This window comes from Artibeus jamaicensis, unplaced genomic scaffold, assembly GCF_021234435.1.
Source record: "Artibeus jamaicensis isolate MK-2021 breed Jamaican fruit bat unplaced genomic scaffold, CSHL_Jam_final contig_585, whole genome shotgun sequence".
NCBI lineage: Eukaryota > Metazoa > Chordata > Mammalia > Chiroptera > Phyllostomidae > Artibeus > Artibeus jamaicensis.
In genome coordinates, this window is record NW_026521894.1 from 16,799,934 (window position 1) to 16,819,845 (window position 19,912).

General features: G+C 36.8%; 1 pseudogene; it reads left to right on the top strand.

Annotated features, from left to right (window-relative positions):
* The first annotated feature begins 7,115 nt into the window (after positions 1-7,115).
* The window catches only part of LOC119050102 (40S ribosomal protein S10-like), a 43,358-nt pseudogene continuing 30,561 nt past the window's right edge, over positions 7,116-19,912 (top strand).

The window sequence follows — 19,912 nt, forward strand, 5'->3', positions numbered from 1 at the left end:
TGTCTTTTATTTTATGGAAAAAATATGGACTTCTCAGCCAGCCCAATATTAATAGGATGTGAAATATATTGAAAGATCTAACTTCAATTAAGCCAAATATGTTCATGTCATTCAAAGTGACTAAAATGAATAAAGCATTATTCAGAAGTTAGGAAGTCATTACCTTTATGGAAATTTATATTTGCATTGAAATTAATTTTTGACAGGAATCATTTGGGATCTTATCACTACCATCTGTTGAACACTGGTAATCATTTGAAGTGTCAACACATACTTTATCTCATTGTAATTTATCTCATTGTACATTATCTCATGTAATTTCCCTATAACCAACCTTGTTCGGTAGATACTCTTTAGCCAATGATGAAAATGAGGCTTAGCAAAGGCAAGAAGGTGGGTCAATATAAAAAAAAACAACAGATAAAAGTAATCAAACTATGATTTACAATTCTGATCCATGGAAGTAGAATCAGCAACTTTTTGCCCCTTTGCTTTCTTTACTCAGCTTCTTATTCAAAATAACTTTAACTCTTTATTCCTCCTTTCCTTAAGTCTTCCTCATTCAGTTTCAAAATATTAACTCTCTCTTGGTATTATTTTTCACTGTGATGATTTCTCTAAACTGTACTACTAAATCAGTCTACATTTCTTTTCTCCTTGAATATTGAAATGTCTTTCTAAATCTTAAATCATTTAATTATGTTTCCAATTTATCCAAACTATTGTCTACATATTTTAAAGCTTGATTTGGTCATTTCTCTTTTTTTCAGAGAAACATACTTATCCTTAGTATAAAATTTATGTCATTTATGACATAGTTAAGTGTATAAAGGAGAAACAAAACAGTCGCAGGATTTACAAATTTTGACTACACTGACAATTGTGAAGAATCTCTTGTTAATAAGCAACATAATACATATTTTATACACATTTCAAAATATGATAAACACTGTAGTGTTAAGACTTTAAATTTAAGATCATGGTGTCTGTTTTTTTCTTTTCTTTATTGTTCAAGTACAGTTGTCTTCATTTTTCCCCCACTACTTACCCCACCCAAGCCATTTCCACTTCCCACCCTCAATCCTACCCCCATTTGGCTTTGTCCATGTGTCTTTTATACATGTTCCTTGATGACCTCCTCCCTCTTCTGCCCTCTTATCACTTCCCATTTCCCCTCTGGCTACTGTCAACTTGTTCTTTATTTCCATGTCTCTGTTTATATTTTGCTTGCTTGTTTTTTTTATTAGGTTCCACTTATAGGTGACATTATTTGGTATTTGTCTTTCACTATCTGGCTTATTTCACTTACCATAATGCTCTCCATATCCATCCATGCTGTCATGAAGGGTAGGAGCTCCTTCTTTCTTTTTGCTGCATAGTATTCCACTGTGTAAATGTCATTTCTAAACACACACACACTCAAAAATGTATTCCTTCTGATGTAGGAGACAAAGTACATAATGAAGAAAAAGAAGTCAGAAGAGAATATTGTGGAGGAGAAACAATATAAAATTTTAATAAAATTTTAGCATTAGATACATTTTGAGTAAAGGAAGCCTATTTCTTACTCTGAGATACTGTGTGAATAAATTATTGACATATGTCATGACTACACAACATTGCTCTCTGCCCTTTCCTATTTCTATACTTAAGAAAAGATTTTCCAACACTATTTCCTTATTCTATTTTCTTATTGTGTGTTTACCACAGTAGAGCTATACTGAACCTCATTTCTAGGTAGGTCATTCTCATGGAGTTGTAGACAAATGATGAAAAGCTAGAAGAGATAATTATAAACTAATGGCACTACACAAAAATTTTACTTTGATTAGGAATAAAATTTCATAGGGTCAATATGATACTTACAAGGGGAGATACCTTTTGTAGAATTTATGATGAATAGATGCTTTGGAATGAAAAGGGAAACTAATAGAAGTATGGGAAAAAGTGAATTGTTTACAATCTACTTTCTTCTATGGCAATCAAAGGAGGAATTATAAGTTCTATTTACAGTGTTATCATTTACTTTGAATATAGAGTTTTAATCCCTCTTACCTTAGCCTTACCACTGATTCCTTTTAGTGAAATAAAAATAGCTACCAAAGAAAGGAAATTATGAATATGCATTAGTTTTGTAATTGTACATATAGGAATGTGGACAGATACTTACTAGAATTGTCTTTAAAAAACCATGAATGGTCAAAATAATATTTGAAAATAAAAATACTTTAAGCAAAATATTTAATATGTAGGAAATGATAATCATCATTAATAATATTGAATATGGATTTAGTACTTATTATATAAATGATAATATTTGGATATAGCATTTGAAAAATGTCTGTGCATATGTGTGTGTAATTATAAGACTGAAAAAATAAATAATTTTAGTTACATTTAAGTTTTTGGTATGTAAAAATTGTACTTGAAACTGACATTTTACATAGAATTTTTCCAAAAGCTACCTGTATAAAATTTACTACCAAATATCAATTTTAGATAGCATGCATTCTAGAAAACAATAATATTAACTATTGGGAATTATATTCATAAAAATATTCTACACACCAAAAAGTAATTTTATAATTTTTATTGGTTATCAAAAATAATCTTAGAATTTTTATTGTTAGTCTTTATGTAAACATTTTTCCTTTTAGTAGAATTTGTCTGTTTTTGTCCTTTCAGCTTTTACTTACTACTCTATGCTTTTCATCTATGATGTTTATACTCAGTGGGATGTGTTACTAATCTTCTTCAATTCCCCCCAGTAACATTGATCATTAGCTCCTCTGTCTTTTTGTTGTCCGCTTTATCTATAAAGTACTTAGAGTTGTTTACTAACCTGCTGAAAGGCAGAAATTATTATAGACATTCAGAGAGCAATATGAATAGAAGTCATTTAGTTTTTCACTCCTCCAGTGTCTTCAAAAAATATTTGCAATAGTATTTGTCCTAAATACTCTACAACTGGTATCCCAATGATATATCAAATTAAAATAAGAAGCTAAAGTAAACTAGCAACACAGGTAATACCACCTATACAAAGACACTCTTTATGTTACTATAAAGACTAAAGTCTTTATTTTACTATAGGGAAGCAAATATTGAACTGTGGTTATTTACTTCACTTATTAAAGTAGTATATGTTATAAATTATCAAATGAATAGGTTTTCTGTATTTGAGTAAATGAGTAAATATATTGTACATAAAGTTAGTCATATTTCTCACTACTGGGAAGGGGTATTGTAATCATGGGAAGGAGGAAGACTAGAATATACCTTTAAATACTGAAATGGAATTGGATGTATTAGAATAACATCATTTTTTAAAGATTTTATTTATTTATTTTTTAGAGAGATGAAAAGAGAAGGAGAAAGAGAGGGAGATAAACACCAATGTGTGATTGCCCCTTATGCACCCCCTACTGGGGATCTGGCCCACAACCCAGGCATGTGCCCTGATGGGGCATTGAACCAGTGACCCTTTAGTTTTCAGGCCCTCACTCAATCCACTGAGCTACACCAGTCAGAGCACATCATAACTTTTAAGGAATATATATTAATTAGTCTATATCTATCTGTCTGTATTCATCTATCTATTTTCTAAAGACCTTGGATCAATGCCATACCAGGAGTAATGGACATACCCAATACCAATAACCAGATTTATAAATATCATTCTTCATGAGAAAAAACAAAACAAAACTCCTGGGGAAAGAAAAGGATAATTTGATATACAAGAAAAAAATGAGACGTGTCTGGAACATACTGCTGTGAAGTAAGATGAAGAGTTCATAGAATATGGGGATTTGTCAAAAGTGAACAGAGCCAGACTACAGAAGCCCCCATTGCCCACATCTGGAACAACTTGAGCATCCAAGTAATAATGGTGGTAATGGATTATAACAAACTGAGTAAAATGAAATTGCATATTTATATATGAGGGGGGAACTCACAAAGGCCCAGAATTTATTCATAAAAATGTGTATTTATTCTTACATGTTTAAACTTTGGTTACCTTCAAAGTACTCTCCATTTGACGCAATACACCTATTGAGATGTTTCCACTGCTGAAAACAGTTTTTGAATTTTTTTACTTTGATGCATTTAGTGTTTCTGCCATTTTTTGTTTCATCTCTTCCACATTGGCAAAGTTTCCCCTTGAGGACTTTTTACATCAACTGAAAAAAAAATTACTCAGGGTGAAATCTGGTGAATGGGGAAGGTGGGGCACAGGGGTCACAGCCATTTTTGGTCAAAAACTGCTGAACACTCAGTACAGTGTGGGCAGGTGCACTTGTTAATCACCAGCATGAAATGGGCAAATGCACTGAAAGAGTCTTCAAAAAGTATTCACTGAAGCCGAACATAGCCTTTCATAACAATGCCACCTGGCACACTGGTACAGATGGGTTCCCAGCACACTCAGCTAGTGAAGTGGGGAAGCCTGTACTACAAGGGGCCCGCCCGCCCTCCAGAAGATAATTCTGTTTTGGGGGGTCCCCCATTGAAAAGAAGTAAATGAATCAATAAATAGATGAGGAAATAAAACTAACTAGGAAATAGAATAAATGATGGAGTTTAGTGTTATTAATGACTGTTAAAATGGGTTAAGGATTTGATGAGGAATTGGACATTTATATAATGTTAATGTGGTTTACCTCAAATAATAATAAAAAATAATAGTAAAAAATAATTATTTACAAATAGAAATAGTAGTGGGAAATAGAGTAAAAATAGAAAGCAAGTAAGTGTAAATATAAATAGTTAGTCTGGGAAATAAGATATGCTTATTTTAAAAATATTTGTCTTTTTACTTATATCAATAAAATATTAGACATTCAGGTTATGCTAGTAGTCAATTACTTATACCAGACAATTGCTCACTTAAAGCAAAACTAATAATAATGAATTTAATGTTTTGAAATAAATACAATTATAATCTAAAATTTCATTATATGAGAAGTAGTAGTGTAATACTAATTCATGATAGATTATGATAAATTAAAAAATTTATTTTGTTCATGATACATTGTGATAAATTAAAAAATTTATTTTGTTAACCCTATAGCAATCACTTTTTAAAGGAACAAAATGATATGCTATAAAGTTAATAGTTTAGTTGGGATGGAATTCAAAAAGAATACACGATTAACTAAAACAGAAAGAATAACAAAAAAAGCAGAAAGCAACTTCAAAATTTAAAGATTATTTGGGTCAAATATAGAAAATCTAGTAAGATATTATATTTAAACCTAAATGTATCTCTATTTGAATTAAATATATATACACTAGCTATTTTAATTTTAAAAGACTGAGATTATCAACTAAGGATAATTGCAAGCCCTAAAATACATGATTACTACCAAAGATACTCAATAAACACAGAAACAGACTATTTAAAATAGAAAAATGAAAGATACTATCATGTAAGCACAAAGTATAAGAAAGCTGAAATGGCTCTATTAACATTGGATTAAGTTCAAGAATACAGTTAATACTAAAGCTAAATAGAGTATTCTCATAAGGATAAAAGATCTGGTTGAGCCAGAAGCTAGTACAGTCTTAAATATGGTACTGCTTCATAACAGAGCTTCAAAACACACAAAGTTAAAACTGATAGAACAAAGGATAGAAATAAAAAAAAATTATCCATTCTCTCTCTGAAGTTGATAAAACAAATTGACAAAAGTGAGAAGGAATATAATATAGTTGAAGAAAACTAGCAATTCTAGTAAAGTGAGGCAAATAATAAAACTAACTAAGTAAATAACTGCATGGTAGAAAATGCTAGAAATAAGTCCTAGAGAGAAGAAGTAAAGGAACAAAGGGGCATGGTGAATACCAGAGGGATTAAAGGGGAGCAATTTTTATAGCAATTGTTATGAAAGACAATTGGAAAGGAAATTTAAGCAAAACTTTAATGAAGAGAGATTGTGTAGCTATATGAGGATTTAAAGAAACACACCACATTCAGAAGAGAGAGTAAGTGCCAAGGTCTAAGAAGAGAATATGTGTGGTGCTGCATTTCAGTCACAGCAAGAAGGAGTCCCATGTAGCAGGAGTAGGTGAGAAAGGGGAGAGTAGTAGAAAATATAGTCAGAGGGGTAGAAGGGGCTGGCTCTCAAGGTCACAGACTATTTGAAGGTCTTAGTCTTTCATTTTAAAAAAGAGGAGAACTCTGGGGGAAGTTGTAAGCAAAGAAGGTATCTTTCATCTCTAGAAGATGATTCTGGCTCCAGTGATGAGAATAAATTATAAAAAGGCAAGAACAGAAGAGAGGAGACTGTTGGGAAGCTATTATATTAATCCCAGTGATAAATCTGGGTATCTTGGACTGCCGTACTACAGTGGAGAAGTTGAGAACTGGTCAGATTTTAGATATGTGGGATGTTAAAGAAAAAATAAAATTTTAATTCAGGCAACTGTACATAAATTTGCTAATGACGAAAATCGGAAAAATTACGAGGCAATCAGGTTGGCAGCTGGATCAAGAATTCAATTTGAACAGGTTAAATTTGATTGCCCATTATATAGTCTAATGGCAGTTACTCCTGTGGTACTGGATACAGGAGAAGAATGAAGCAAGTGGTATGTTTGGTGTACATGCACATATGTGGTATTTAAAGCCATGGGGGGGGATGACATATTCCAGAGGATGATCGAATATAGAGAAGAGAAAAACTCTGAGGACTATGCAAGGAAATGAACATCAAAAAGGAAGTGAAAATGATAAAAGTGGTAGGGGATAGTCTTGGTAGGGTTAAAAACTTTTGATTGGATTATTAGAAGTAGTGATGGAAATGGGATAGTGTGTTAATCCAGACAAGCATGCAAGACATTTATCGTGGAAAATGTTTGCTATGGAAACTAAAGAGGGAATTGGGGGAGTCCATGAGAGTGACGAAAGCTCAGTGTAGCTCCAACACGTGAGAAATAGAAAGGGAAGAGAAAAGACTGGATGGGAGCATCACAGACTCCACTGCCATTCTAAGAATACGTAGCTAAGCTGATGGGGAATCCTCCTGCTGAAATTACTCTTTAGAGGAATTCCCATGATGCTCTGGAAAGGGTCTGCCTTGATATCCCTGGTAGGCTCAGTTATAGGCTGGAAGATGCCTATGGCCTTAGCCAGACATGATGATGGTTTTGAGACGGTGGCAGTTGGGGCCTTAGATCAATTATACTTTTCTCACTTGGATATCAGAGAGGTCCTGAGGCAGAGAGTACTCCTAAGTAAATGACAGAATACTAGGTTTGTGATATGACAGAAATAAAGAGCATGAAGAGTGTTCTAGCACAGGTTTTCGGGCAAGGAGAGCCTTAGGTAGAAATTCTATGCGATAGGCATATTGGGGAAGACCCTTGGGAAACTAATCTATACAAAGTGAGGGAAACAGGGCTGGGCAGGAGGGTGGTTGAACTACTATGCACTTGCCACCGAGGCCACAGTTGATCTTACAGGAAGTTCTGGAGCTGGAATATGCCTTCCAGTATCATCTCAAATTGAGGCACAGTGGAGAGGGCAGGTCTTTTCAGAGGAGGAAAAACTATGAGCTTAGGGAACAGAAATCATTAAAATAAGCAGTGGACATGGCTGCCCATTGTTCCAGAGGGAAATTCAATCTCTCTTTTACAATGGCCTTTTACAAGGCCATTCACTTTACACATATGTTCAGACTGGAACAAAGGCTGTCAGTACCTGTTCTCATAAGACTTATAGAATTGTGAGAAATCCATAGAGAATTGTTTTTCAGAGGTAGGAAAATCAAACCCTATGTAAGCTGGCTAAGGCCCTAGGGGGAGAAAGTCCAATTAGAAAATCCAAAGTGCAATTTAACCAGTCTGCCAAAAAAAAATGGCTCTTTTTTTTTTTTCATGTTGTTCTTTTAGAATCGGCCTCTGCTGGGATGGATGGAGATTCAGCAGCATCGACATCAAGATCCACCTTGGGGAGCGGCAGCCCCGGGTACCAGGCCTCTGCATACCTTCCATTCTTTGCCACAGTGGCCCCTCTTAATGAGCTCATTTTTTTCAGCTGCAGGTGGTTGTGTCTTTGATTGTCCAATGACTCTATCATTGTGAATATTTTCTAATAGTCTTTCCATGCCTTCTAAAGATCTTCATATTTCATAGCCTTTCCCATAGGTCCGTCCATATTCCTCTTTCACAGATTTTTGTCTCTGGTGTCTTCCAATATTTTTCCTTCTAGAATTTTAACTAAGCAGCAAAGCTATTTCTCACTTCCCCTGTGTCGATATATATTATGACCTTGGAACACTTTTCTTTCTACATACTGTAGATGGACATATTCATGGCTCCCAGACCTCTACACATATGGAAGATTCTGCCTGATCCTTGGTTGTGAGGTCCACATTTTGTGGAACTGAGACCCAGAGGAAGTACATTTTTTATCTTGTATCCATATAATGAGACACTCCTTGTGTGAATCAAGTAGGACCTTTTCTTTTCTGCCAGCTGGTGTCAAGGAGACTTTCATGTGACTGTTAAGTGTTAGTGATGAGAAAGTTACAGTTGCATGAACAGTGGATGACTTTGGGATCTGCCCAACTTCCTCATGAAGTTCTGTGTTACCTTCCAGCTCTTGTGCCTGATGGGGAATGGCTAACACTCATAATGGAGTGAATTTCAGTTGCCTGAAGTTTCCACTTGTGTTTGAGAGACACAGCACACTGAGTAGCTCTGACTGTGTGGTTACTTGATATCTCATGATCAAGTTCTCCATCTTAATTGAGGTCCAGTAGCATATCAAGGCCGAGTTCTATGATTATCTTTTTGCTTCTTTACAATAGTCTCCCTTTGATTCTCCTATTTTGTTTGCCACAACCTGCTATGACACCTATATTTACCATACACACTTTTAGAGCCATAGAGTCTGCAAGGTAACATTGCCCAAACTACAGGCTACTTGTATCACAAACTAGCCTGCACTAGAGTTTTCTTCCCTTGTCCTCATACAAAACGAATAAATGTAAGTACAGATTGATAAATAAGTTAGCGGTATTTAACCAAGTGTGGAATGTGCCACCCTCAGAGCTCAAAAAGTTCAAGATGGCATTGTATTTATTGTATATTATTGGTAGGAGTGATAAATACAATAGTTTTGTTACTATTGCTGTTGTTTTTCTTTGGACACAATGTTCTGGCATGCCCCATTAACCCACAAGACTAAAACCTAAAAAATTATTTTAACTAATAGATATTGCCCAACAACTTTACAGAACACAGTTTTTACTCTATCAAGTACATGTGTATTACAAAAGACTCTAGAATTCTTGCTATAACTTGCTCATACAGCAAAATGTCATTATCTATCAAATAATGTTAGCTCTACAAAGTCAAGCAATGTTCAATGTGTATAGAATGTCTAAGTAGTTGAATTCTTTTAGTGCTAGCTTATTACAGAGTAGGGCTGTAAATGCATACTGTGGTAAATACCAAATGTACTAGGTTGAATAATGTCCCCCTACAATTCATATCTACCCTGAACATCAGAATATTACCTTATTTGGAAATGGAAGAGCCCAATCTTTGCAGATGTAATTGGTAAATTAAATGAGGTCCTAACTGGATTAGAATGGGCTCTAATCTATGACTGCTGTGGGTGTGAAAACAGAGACACATGGGAACTGCATGTGAATGGGAGGTCGCCTTGGCAAGACTGCAACTACCAGCCAAGGAAAGCTAAGGCCTGCAGTACCCACCAGAAATGGGAGACAGGCATGGAACAGATTCTGCTTCAGAGCCTTCAGAAAAAAACAGCCCTGCTGACACCTTGACTTCAGACTTCTGGCCAGAACTGTGAGAGTATACTCATATATTTCTATTGTTTTGAGCCACCCAGATTGTGGTAACTTGCAGCCCCAGAAAATTAATACACCATGTGGATGCAAACTGCTTCTGCTTCTTCTCAATCACTTGATTGTTATGAGAAAGAATACATAAGTCCAATTAATGGCTGTATACAAACTACCAGAATCTGTGAAAATAATTGGTACTGCAATTGAAGCTACTGTTTGTTTGAGTTTGTGATATACTACATTTTCATCTGCCCAATATAGCTGATTTTTTAAGGTGCCAAACTAATGAACGAAAGGGAATATAATGAGACCACACTTTCAGCATTTTTTAGTTCTAAAAATTGGCTCTAACCTCTCCCATTCACTCCAAGATATTATATTGCTCTTAATTTACTGTCTTTGGGGTTTGCACTGGCTTTTTCTTGGCTTACCTCACAGATCAAGGAATCAATGTGGGGATTCTGCAAATAAACGAGAATACAAACCACCAAGTATAATGCATTTGAATAGCATAGAAATTACCATCAAATTATTCTGTAGCCCTATCAGACTATTAGCCACCAAGAGCCATGCCTGGTCTGGGGCTTCATTTATTATACAGCCTCCTATGCCTTGGGCAATGACCTTTGCCAATATTCATGGGGAAGATAGTTATGATAACAACAATTCACTTCTCCAGGTGACATTTTCAACCAAGGTCATGCTTCTATCAATTTTTACTATGTTTTGAGTAATCCATTTTCCTGTATTATAGTTAAATAATTAAATAGCTATAGGTTCCTTTGAGTGAGACAGAGATTAAGCATTATTACATACTTTTGTTAAAGTGTTCTACTCTTCCATGTAGGGATCCAGTCTCTTCTTCTTTAAGGAATTCTAAATGTTCGTATAGAGCCTATAGTTCCTTTTGGTTTTCAGTCCCTGTACAACCTAAGATCATTCACATTTTTATGAGGGTGATGTTGCAACTTGATTCTAGTTATTATTCTGATTGCCAAGAGGAAGTGGCATTATGCTGAGGAGGTCATATGTGTTCCCACAAGAAAGAGATTTCTGTATGGTCTTCAAGCAATGAAGTAAACAATCTTAAATAGGGAGGAGCAAGCCACTTGTGTAGGCCCAAATGGTTCTGACAAACCTAGAAATTAAAGGTCTTTAAGTGCATGGACCCATAGGTATATATATCAATTCTAAGAGTCCAAACATTTCTTAATAAAGTCTCTGGTCTTGGCTGAGCACATTTTCTGGGGTTGAAATTCGACCTGTGCAGGAGTTCCAATACCCAAATAATAAACTTTTCCTGGCCTCTAGCTATAGGCAGTAAAACTCTTTTTATGCTGTTAACCAGACTCAATGGCTTATTAATCATTCATATCCTTTTATTGTGTTTCTTCAATGAATCAATAACATCCAGCAAATGCCATCCATTCCATATTCTTTACTCTTACTTCTATTGAATCTCCCAACTGTTTGAAATTTTGTACCATTCCACACATTTTCTACTATATGTATTTCACCTTAATTCAACACTGGAAAAAAATTTTAATAATTCCATCTCTACAGCATGCCAAAGAAAATTACTTGATTGGATTATTCATTAGCATATAAAGCTGGCAGTTGATTCAGCTTCAAAATTCCATTTAGGATCAGCTTCCTAGTACAATGTTTAATACCAATAGACTTAGGTCATATTCCCCAGGAAACAGAGATTTGCCTGCCAGGATGTTGTTGATGAATGTTGTTGTAAACACTATTTGTAAAGGGATTAAGGGAGCAGGAATGGGTATAGAGAGACGTTGAATTGGAATTCAGTTGTAATTGAAGCCAATTCTATGGAGACTTTTGAACTGAGATAGTCCTTCAAAGTTACCCTGAATATATATAAGGGGGCTCAGCCTCTGTAATCCCTCATTAGTCAATCATTGGAGGTGAGCTGCCCTAGGGTTGAGGGAAGGTATTAGGTAAAGCAACCAGCTCCCTTTAGCCCAATTGCTGGAAAAGGACTTGACTGAGACATCAGAAAGCAACAATTCAAGCAGCTGCAGAAATTAGTGACTAGGTCTTTAAATGGTGATCTGGCCAGTACTCCATAGCACTCACTAGACAGTACTTAGGTCTGATGCCCTTCAAGTATATGAATATCTATGGGTATTAAGAGAGAGGACACATTTAACCCAGATACCTTGGAATTCTGGGCCCCTGCTACACTCGCACCAGTGAAAGTGCAGGTGTCTGGAATTAGGAGTAATTATAAGACTCACTGTTCCTGGGGGCAAATCCAGAGGCAAGGAAACAAATTAAGATGTTATTGTGATAATCCAGGAAACCATGAAAATATTTTACTCAAATGAGTCCATGAACTTGATGCTGTTTCTCTCTTGATTTAAAAGTAAAACAAAACATAATCATGATGTCAAATATAAATTGTCTATGGAAATAAAGCTCATCAAATTCTCAGAGACAAAATTTTCTCTTTACAATAGTATTCAAAGTAATTCTTAGAGATGTACATAAAACATGAACACACACAGATATATCATTGACTCTGCTGAAATTTATCCATCTAAAGGGCTTCAAATGTACTTGTCAGCTAGCCAATGGTAAAGAAAATATGTCTTACAGCTACAATAAAAATGTTTTAACAGACCGTCTTATTTTTTTCTTTTTTTGAGATGTGACACAAAGTTATATACTATTTTTCCTGTTTATTGCTAAGTGACCACCATTGTGGACTCTAGTTTACTAAAACAGTGTTATGTAATTTGAGTATTTATAGTATACTTTTTCTATGAGTAAGATTAATTCTATGTTTAGTGCACCAGAATACCTGCTTCTTATTTTGCCTGTAAGTTATTAGAATGCAGAGATAGTAGCTGCTTCTAATGCATGGTGATAGCCGTCTCATTTATTACTACTTTGCTAAAGTACTATCCCCATTGTGTTTTATTTCAGGCTCCTTGTATCATTCAAATAGATCTGGGAATTACTGTGGATTTGTTATGTCTGCATGTTTGGAATGCTGTATTATGTAGGTTATTATTATGCTGTTTTATTAGGTATTTTCTTACTGGGGTCAGAAAAGTTGGCACATGTTCATTCCACTCTCAGTGCTATGCATTGGATATGAGTTTGTAATACATTTTTATTAGTCCTACGTTAATTTATTTTGAGGATTTATTTTGTTTATGATGCTTATTCTCTATGAATTGTTTGCTGTGTTGAAATTTGATTAATCTGTACTTCTGATGATGGGCCAAATTATACAAAGTAAAATGCCAAACTCATAAATATATAATATACATTGCTGGAAGACTAGCAAGTACTTTGCCTTAAACTACATCATTAAAAGGTGAAAATTAAAGTTAATTAGTGTATTGATTTGAGAAGAAGAACTGTAATCTGTTATTTGTGAATTTAATAAAGAGGAACATTTTCAAGGTTTTATTTCTTTTTTCTTTTCTTTAAATGATAAGGAAATAATTTCTGAGAATAAGTTGCTTTAAATAATAAGAGACAATGACAGAGGCAGATTCAACATGAAACTAATGAAGTTGAGCCTGAAAATTCCTACTTAGCATGAATTAACATAGGAGGCTCTGGAGGAGGTGCTAGCAAGATGTTTTAAAACATATTTTGCCCTGGCTGGTGTAGCTCAGTGGATTGAGAGCGGGCCTGCGAACCAGAGTGTCGCGGTTCGATTCCCAGTCAGGGCACATCCCTGGGTTGCAGGCCAACTCCCAGCAGAGGATGTATGAGAGGCAACCATACATTGATATTTCTCTCCCACTCTTTCTCCTTCCCTTCCCCTCTCTCGAAAAATAAATAAATAAAATATTTTAAAAAACATATTTTAATGATTTTCTCAAAAGTAAGCTATTTTAATTTCTGACCATTTTAATTCTGACATCTCCTCCACCATACTTTCCCCAGTGCTAGCTAGTGTGAGCTACTAAGTGAATTTAGGGGATATGGCTAAGGGGAGATAAGTCAAGGCTACATTTATTTAAGATTTAGTGTGATGTTAATATGGTACACAGTCACTTCTGATAGAATTACAATATTGTCAGCTATCCCTATATATATTTTAATGGTCTCCAGGAGTACTCCCAAACATGGGTCCAGAAACGTTTTGGATCTTCTTTAGAATCTTTCTGTTCTCGGTGACATTCAAAGGTGGCAACATAAGATGTCACCCAGTTTACGGGTCAGGGCAACACTTCAGGGTGTGGAATCTGTTGCTTTCAGGAGACCATGACCAGGCTCTGAGCTGCTTTCTTTTCAGGAGGAGAATCAGGTGCAAAAATGGTCCCTCCCCTCTGGAAAGGATATTTCAGTGCACTTCCGAGTACCGGTCCAGACAAACGGTTACAAAGTGTTAGGATTATGAAACATCAATAAATTCATCTTCCATTCTCTGAAGCCATTACATTAAGAAAGCTGCCAAAAAATCACTGCTCACTCATCCTGCCCCAGCATTCCTGCCATCAGTGTGATGTATTACTATGACATTCTGCAGAATTCCCGGTAGTCTTGCTCCCCTTTATTTTACATTAGGACAGAGTAGAAGAATTAATCTAGCCCTAGGACATATTCATAAATGAATATTTTGTTTGTTCCATGTGAACTCAGATTAGTTATAATTTAATTAGAATACAAAAGAATACCTATAGCAAGGCCTTAATAATCTAATCCAGTGTGAGCACAACAACTCTCATTGGGACTACTAATTCACTGAACTCTCCATACTTTATAGTAATAATTAAATGGCAAATTAAATGGAGATATAATAAGATTCCAGCCCTTCATTCTTTAGGTCTTAAATGGTCACACTAATCTCTACAACCCCCAGAAAGCAATATTGATTTTCATGTATTATCTTGAGTGGATGTAGCACAGTTTTAGAGACTTCTACTTAGAATTCTTCTCTGTGGCAGCACTTATCCCCAAGGCCAAGGACACAGTGTGGGCTGACTCTTCCCGTCAAGTGTGTTGATCTAGTTGTTTATTTAGACACTGAGAATGTGACCACTGGGCAGGTTTGCTGATCCGGAGAACCCACTACAAATTAAATGTTATCCAGAACTCATTGCATTCCCTGCCACTTACAAGAAATGCTATTTTACACCTCTGAGTATCATTGTGAACTGAGGCACTTTGTCCAAGAGTCATCCAAATGCCTGTATATTCACTCTGTCCAGTGTACATTCAGCTTTGCGAAGGACCCTGTGTACTTTTGTGAGAATTATAGGGTGCATAATCAAAACATACACTTATGGTGATGTGGCATGGTCTTTTCTCCTATAGGTTTGCCCATTTCGTTAGCCAAAAGATTAGAGTTAGAAAAGTAACTCAAGTCCAAGAATTGAGTAAGGAATGTGACTCTTATTGGTAAAACTGCCTTCTTCCATCCACTCCATTCTGGTCTTCCCCTAACTGTAAATGTATACTAGAACCCTCCGTGACTGCTCATGTGTTGTCACTAAGAATGTCGTGTTATATTGGCCATCTCCATAACTGCCTGTGGGTCAAGTCCCCCCAGGTGACCCCTCTGACCTTGCCAGCCATCGTTGTAAATGTGCCCCCTTGCCTCTGGTGGTTAAGCACTGCTGTCTGGCTTCTATCACCTCAGGGCTTCATCGTTGCCATTGATATTAATGAGCGATGATACCTGCCCCCCTCCATCCATAGCCCTGGGCTGCAGAGAAGGGCCAGCACTGAAGGTCTTAGTTTGTTGGGACTTCAGACAGCTTGCTTAGAAGATGCAATCTTTGACTTACGGTTTGATTCTTTGAGTTGTACTTCTAATACTGCTTTACAGGGAACTTAGCATACTGCTACTGAGAAGAGTGGCAGCAGTCTTATTCTCTCACTCTGATAAATAACCTGTGCTACTTTTTACCTGGAGACACTGAGGATTTTTATCACGATGCTAAAGTCTAATATTTCTGCTAGGTTTGGTATCAAAGTGGATAATTCTGTGTCAGTTTTCCCATGTATGGTGTAACCTTTCAGAATGTGGATTTAAATTTACTCTTATTTTTCCGATTTTCCTTGAATTCTGAGTTTAAATATTCGATTTCTTTTGTCATTGGCTTTGGCCTTCTTGAAAGGACTTCAGTAACACATATGCTGGATCCTTTTGGACTATATTCCTCATAACTGCTTTTTCTCTGACCCTTTTTCCTTTCTGTGGCACATATTCATTTTCTTGGTAATTTTCTGACCTTTCTTCAATATCATGCATTAGATATTGATTGCAAATTATTGTTCATCTGAAACTTTGTAATTTTTTCTTATTCTGCAATGCCTTTGTCTTTTTTTAAAAAATGTTTTTGTGACTTTTTTTTTTTTACCTCTCCTACTTTTAGTTCATGACCTACATCTGCCCTTAGTTCTGATTTTCTGGTTCCATTTTTAATCTGCAACTCCAAATACTGTTTAAAAATATTTAACAAATATTTGTTTGGAGCGTGATGTCATACTTTTATTCCTGAATTATTTTCTCTGGAGGAGTAGGGTTCTAAACTTGTTTTAATTCTCACTTCCTTTTTTTTCTTTTAGTTTTATATGAAACTGGTCTCTGTTTTTCCTTTTTCCTTTTTTTTTTTTTTTTTTTTTGCTCCTTCATTTTAGGCATTGCATGAGCAGTATTCTTAGTTTAAAAACATCTTTCCATGTTTCCCTAATAGCTGATTTGCATGTGGATGATAGTGATGGCAGGAGGTTTGAGTTTATGTTACCAGACTGCAGGGGGCCATCTGCCTGCATGTATCAAAGCCCAGTAGGAGAAAAACAGGTTTGCTGCCAAGAAAGAAAGACTTTTATTAAGGAGGTGGCAATATACAGGAAGTCACAGGTGAGCAAATGTTTAAAGACCTGGTTCTTGAAGGCCTCCAGGGCATGGATTATTTAGAGGGAAAATATTAATGGTGATTAATTATTTTTTCTGAAATAATTAGGATTGTGGTCTCTATTGACTGGTTCATGTTAGGGTAAGGGGTAATTGATCACTGCATCTGGTCTTGCTGTCAGCCATGAAGTTGTTCTTTTTCATTTTGCAATAGTTTTTTAGTGGGATAATTCATCTTTCTTGAGCCTGGAGCTAAAACACAACTGAGGCCAAGATATTAACTTTAGTTTGATTGGAGACTCCTGTCTCATAGTCAAGACACCCAGGGCATTGTTCCTAAGACTCCTGGTTGCTGATTACAGCTTCAGTGCCCTGGGGCTTACTGATCAAGCAAGTGAGAAGACAGTGGAAGAGTCAGGTCACTGAGTGAGGCCTATCTGAGTCAAAGGAAAAAAATCAAAAGAAAAGGACCAGGTGAAACAAGATAAGATTTCTGAGCCATTATACTTATATTAAGACTTGTTTTTGTCTTTTATTACCTGGCTTATTTCACTTAGCATAATGCTTTCCAGTTCTATACACGCTGTTGCAAAGGGTAGGGGCTCCTTCTTTCTTTCTGCTGAACAGAATTCCATTGTGTAAATTTACCAGAGTTTTTTTAATACAATCATTTACTGGTGGGCACCTAGGAAGCACTTGGCTATTGTAAATTGTGCTGCTATGAACACTGGGGTGCATAGGTTCTTTTGGATTGGTGTTTCAGGGTTCTTAGGATATTATACCAGCAGTGGAATTGCTGGGTCACCTTTAACAGGAATCTAATCAAGAAAACAAACAAGCAAAATACAACCAAAGACACTGAAATTGAAAACAGGCTGATAATGACCAGAAAGGAGAGGGGAAGGAATTTTAGGGGAAGGGGAAGGGTTTGAAGTTTCTTATAAAGGACACATGGATAATAACAAGGAGGGGGGTGGAAATTGGAGGGAGGTTGGAAGAGCTGAGGGGTTGGGCTGGGATGGGGGTAAAAGGCAGAAAACTGTATCTGAGCAACAATTAAAATAAAAAATATATAAAAAGAATTGTTTTTGTTTGTGCCAAATACTTAGCTTTCTCACCTTATTTTATTTTTTTCTGCATTGCAAAATCCCCAAGGGGCATTTCTTCTTTATCTATCCCTTTATCTTCTCAAAGCAATACTTCTGGAGGCTGGCTCTTTTAGTTCCTCCTTCTTTTAAGTTCTTCCCTTTACTTAATGCTATGAACTGGCAGATGCCTCACTTGTCTCTATTTTTAGCACATCATTGACTTTCTCTTTCTTTGACTGGTTTTGTTTGCGCTTCATCTAGAAACCGGTCTTTCTTCCTTTCCAGGGAGTAACTTTGGAGCCCCTCTTCCTTAGTTTCTGCATCCATCTTACAACAGCAGCATTTCCAGTGATGACTCCGTTAAAATTTGTCAAATCGTTCCACTTACAAGTACTTTGAAAACTATGGCTTCTCTCTTTCTCTCTCTATATATATCTTAATGGTGCTAAAGATTTTGTTATTCATGGTTTTTATATGCAGTTCTCATTCATCATATATTTTTAGGCTGTCTGAGAGATGCCAATACAATCAGTCAATATTATCCTAAAGTCCGTTTAGTCCTTTGTACGTTTTTAAGTGATAACTGTCCTAAAATAACTTTTCCTAACAAACATATCTATGTTTGTACTTACACTTACATGTATCTATATCTAATCAATATTGTAACAGAGGGCTCAGGCCAGATCTCCAGGAGAAGGCAAGAGGTGAGGAGAAAACCCCAGCTGGACCTGATGATTAGAAGTGACTTGTCCTCCCCATAAAGGGGGCCGCTGCCAGAGAAGGGAGATTGTTACAAGCAGCCGGACAGCTCCAAACTCCGCTGAAGGAACATTGTACAGAGCATGCCTGTGACTGGCGACTTTACCCTCTTAGGCAATATGGCAGCTGAAGTCCAGCATAGGCAAACATAGACAACCTGGCACACTTTGGTTGTAAAGCTGGACACTCCAAGTGGCTTCCAGCACGCACAGGATTTTGGGAGAAGACTTTCAAACAGGAAGCAGGCAGAAGCTGCCTCTCTTGATTTGCCCCACATGGGTGGGAATGGCAGATGCCAGGACTTCTCCGAGCTTAGGTCCCACATGGTTTGAAGTCAGCTTTCAGAGGCAGGGTCCCATGCTGGGGCGCGACCCTTGCTGAGCTCCGGCCCTTGGGATGCTACAGCCCACTGCAGCTCGGCACATGGGTCCCAGACTGCTTCCTCTGTCTCGCCCAGACGGCAGCACATGGAAGCTGAGAGCAACACACAGAGGTGGGGGGGGGGGGGCATTTCCCCACCAGCGGAGCTTCTCCTGCATGACCATCTGGAGTGATTTGGCAGTGTACCCCAGACCCGGGACAGAGGAACAGCTGCTGTGAGGCGATGGTAACTCTGGCATGGACGGACAAAAACCCGTTCGAGTAACATCCTTGAGCTACAGAGAAGCAATAATGGGAGATTTCTGGGCATGGATTTGGACTCTAATCTTCCTGGGGGTGGTGGTTTTCTCTGCTTTGCAGGACAGATCAGCTTGGAGCAGGAATGCTCCAAGTCCCCTCAAATTGGGAAATTTGTTAATAAAAAAACTTATTTCCATTACTATAAATCTTCGTGTTAATGCACATACACGGCAACAAGTGGCTGGATCCCATGTTGCCCAATTACAATATGCTGTTCTAAGTAATTTTATTAAAAATAAAGTATCTTGCTCAGGCTGGTGTGGCTCAGTGGTTGAGTGCTGACCTGCAAATCAAAGGGTCGCAGGTCAGATTCCCAGTCTGGGGTGCAGACCAGGAACACAGTAGGGGGCCTGCCAGAGGCAACCACACACTAATGTTTCTCTCCCTCTCTTTCACCCTCCCTTCCCCTCTCTAAAAGTATAAATAAATAAAATATTTAAAAAACAGTTTTCTTAATTAAGAATTAAGAATAAAAATTTCTTAAGAATAATATTTCAGATCTATGTAGTATACACATAATCTGTGTGTGCTCGTTTCTGTATACTTATGTGGACCCCAGAAAGGGTTCTATGGGAAGTAATCTCACAGGGTGGTGTGATAATAAATTCCTAAATGGGGGGTCGTGGTGGGTAATCATACCCCTGGCACATAACTTTCTTGGTAAAAGGCTTATCTTTACCGTAAGCAAATCCTGTCCATCCATTCTGTGCATG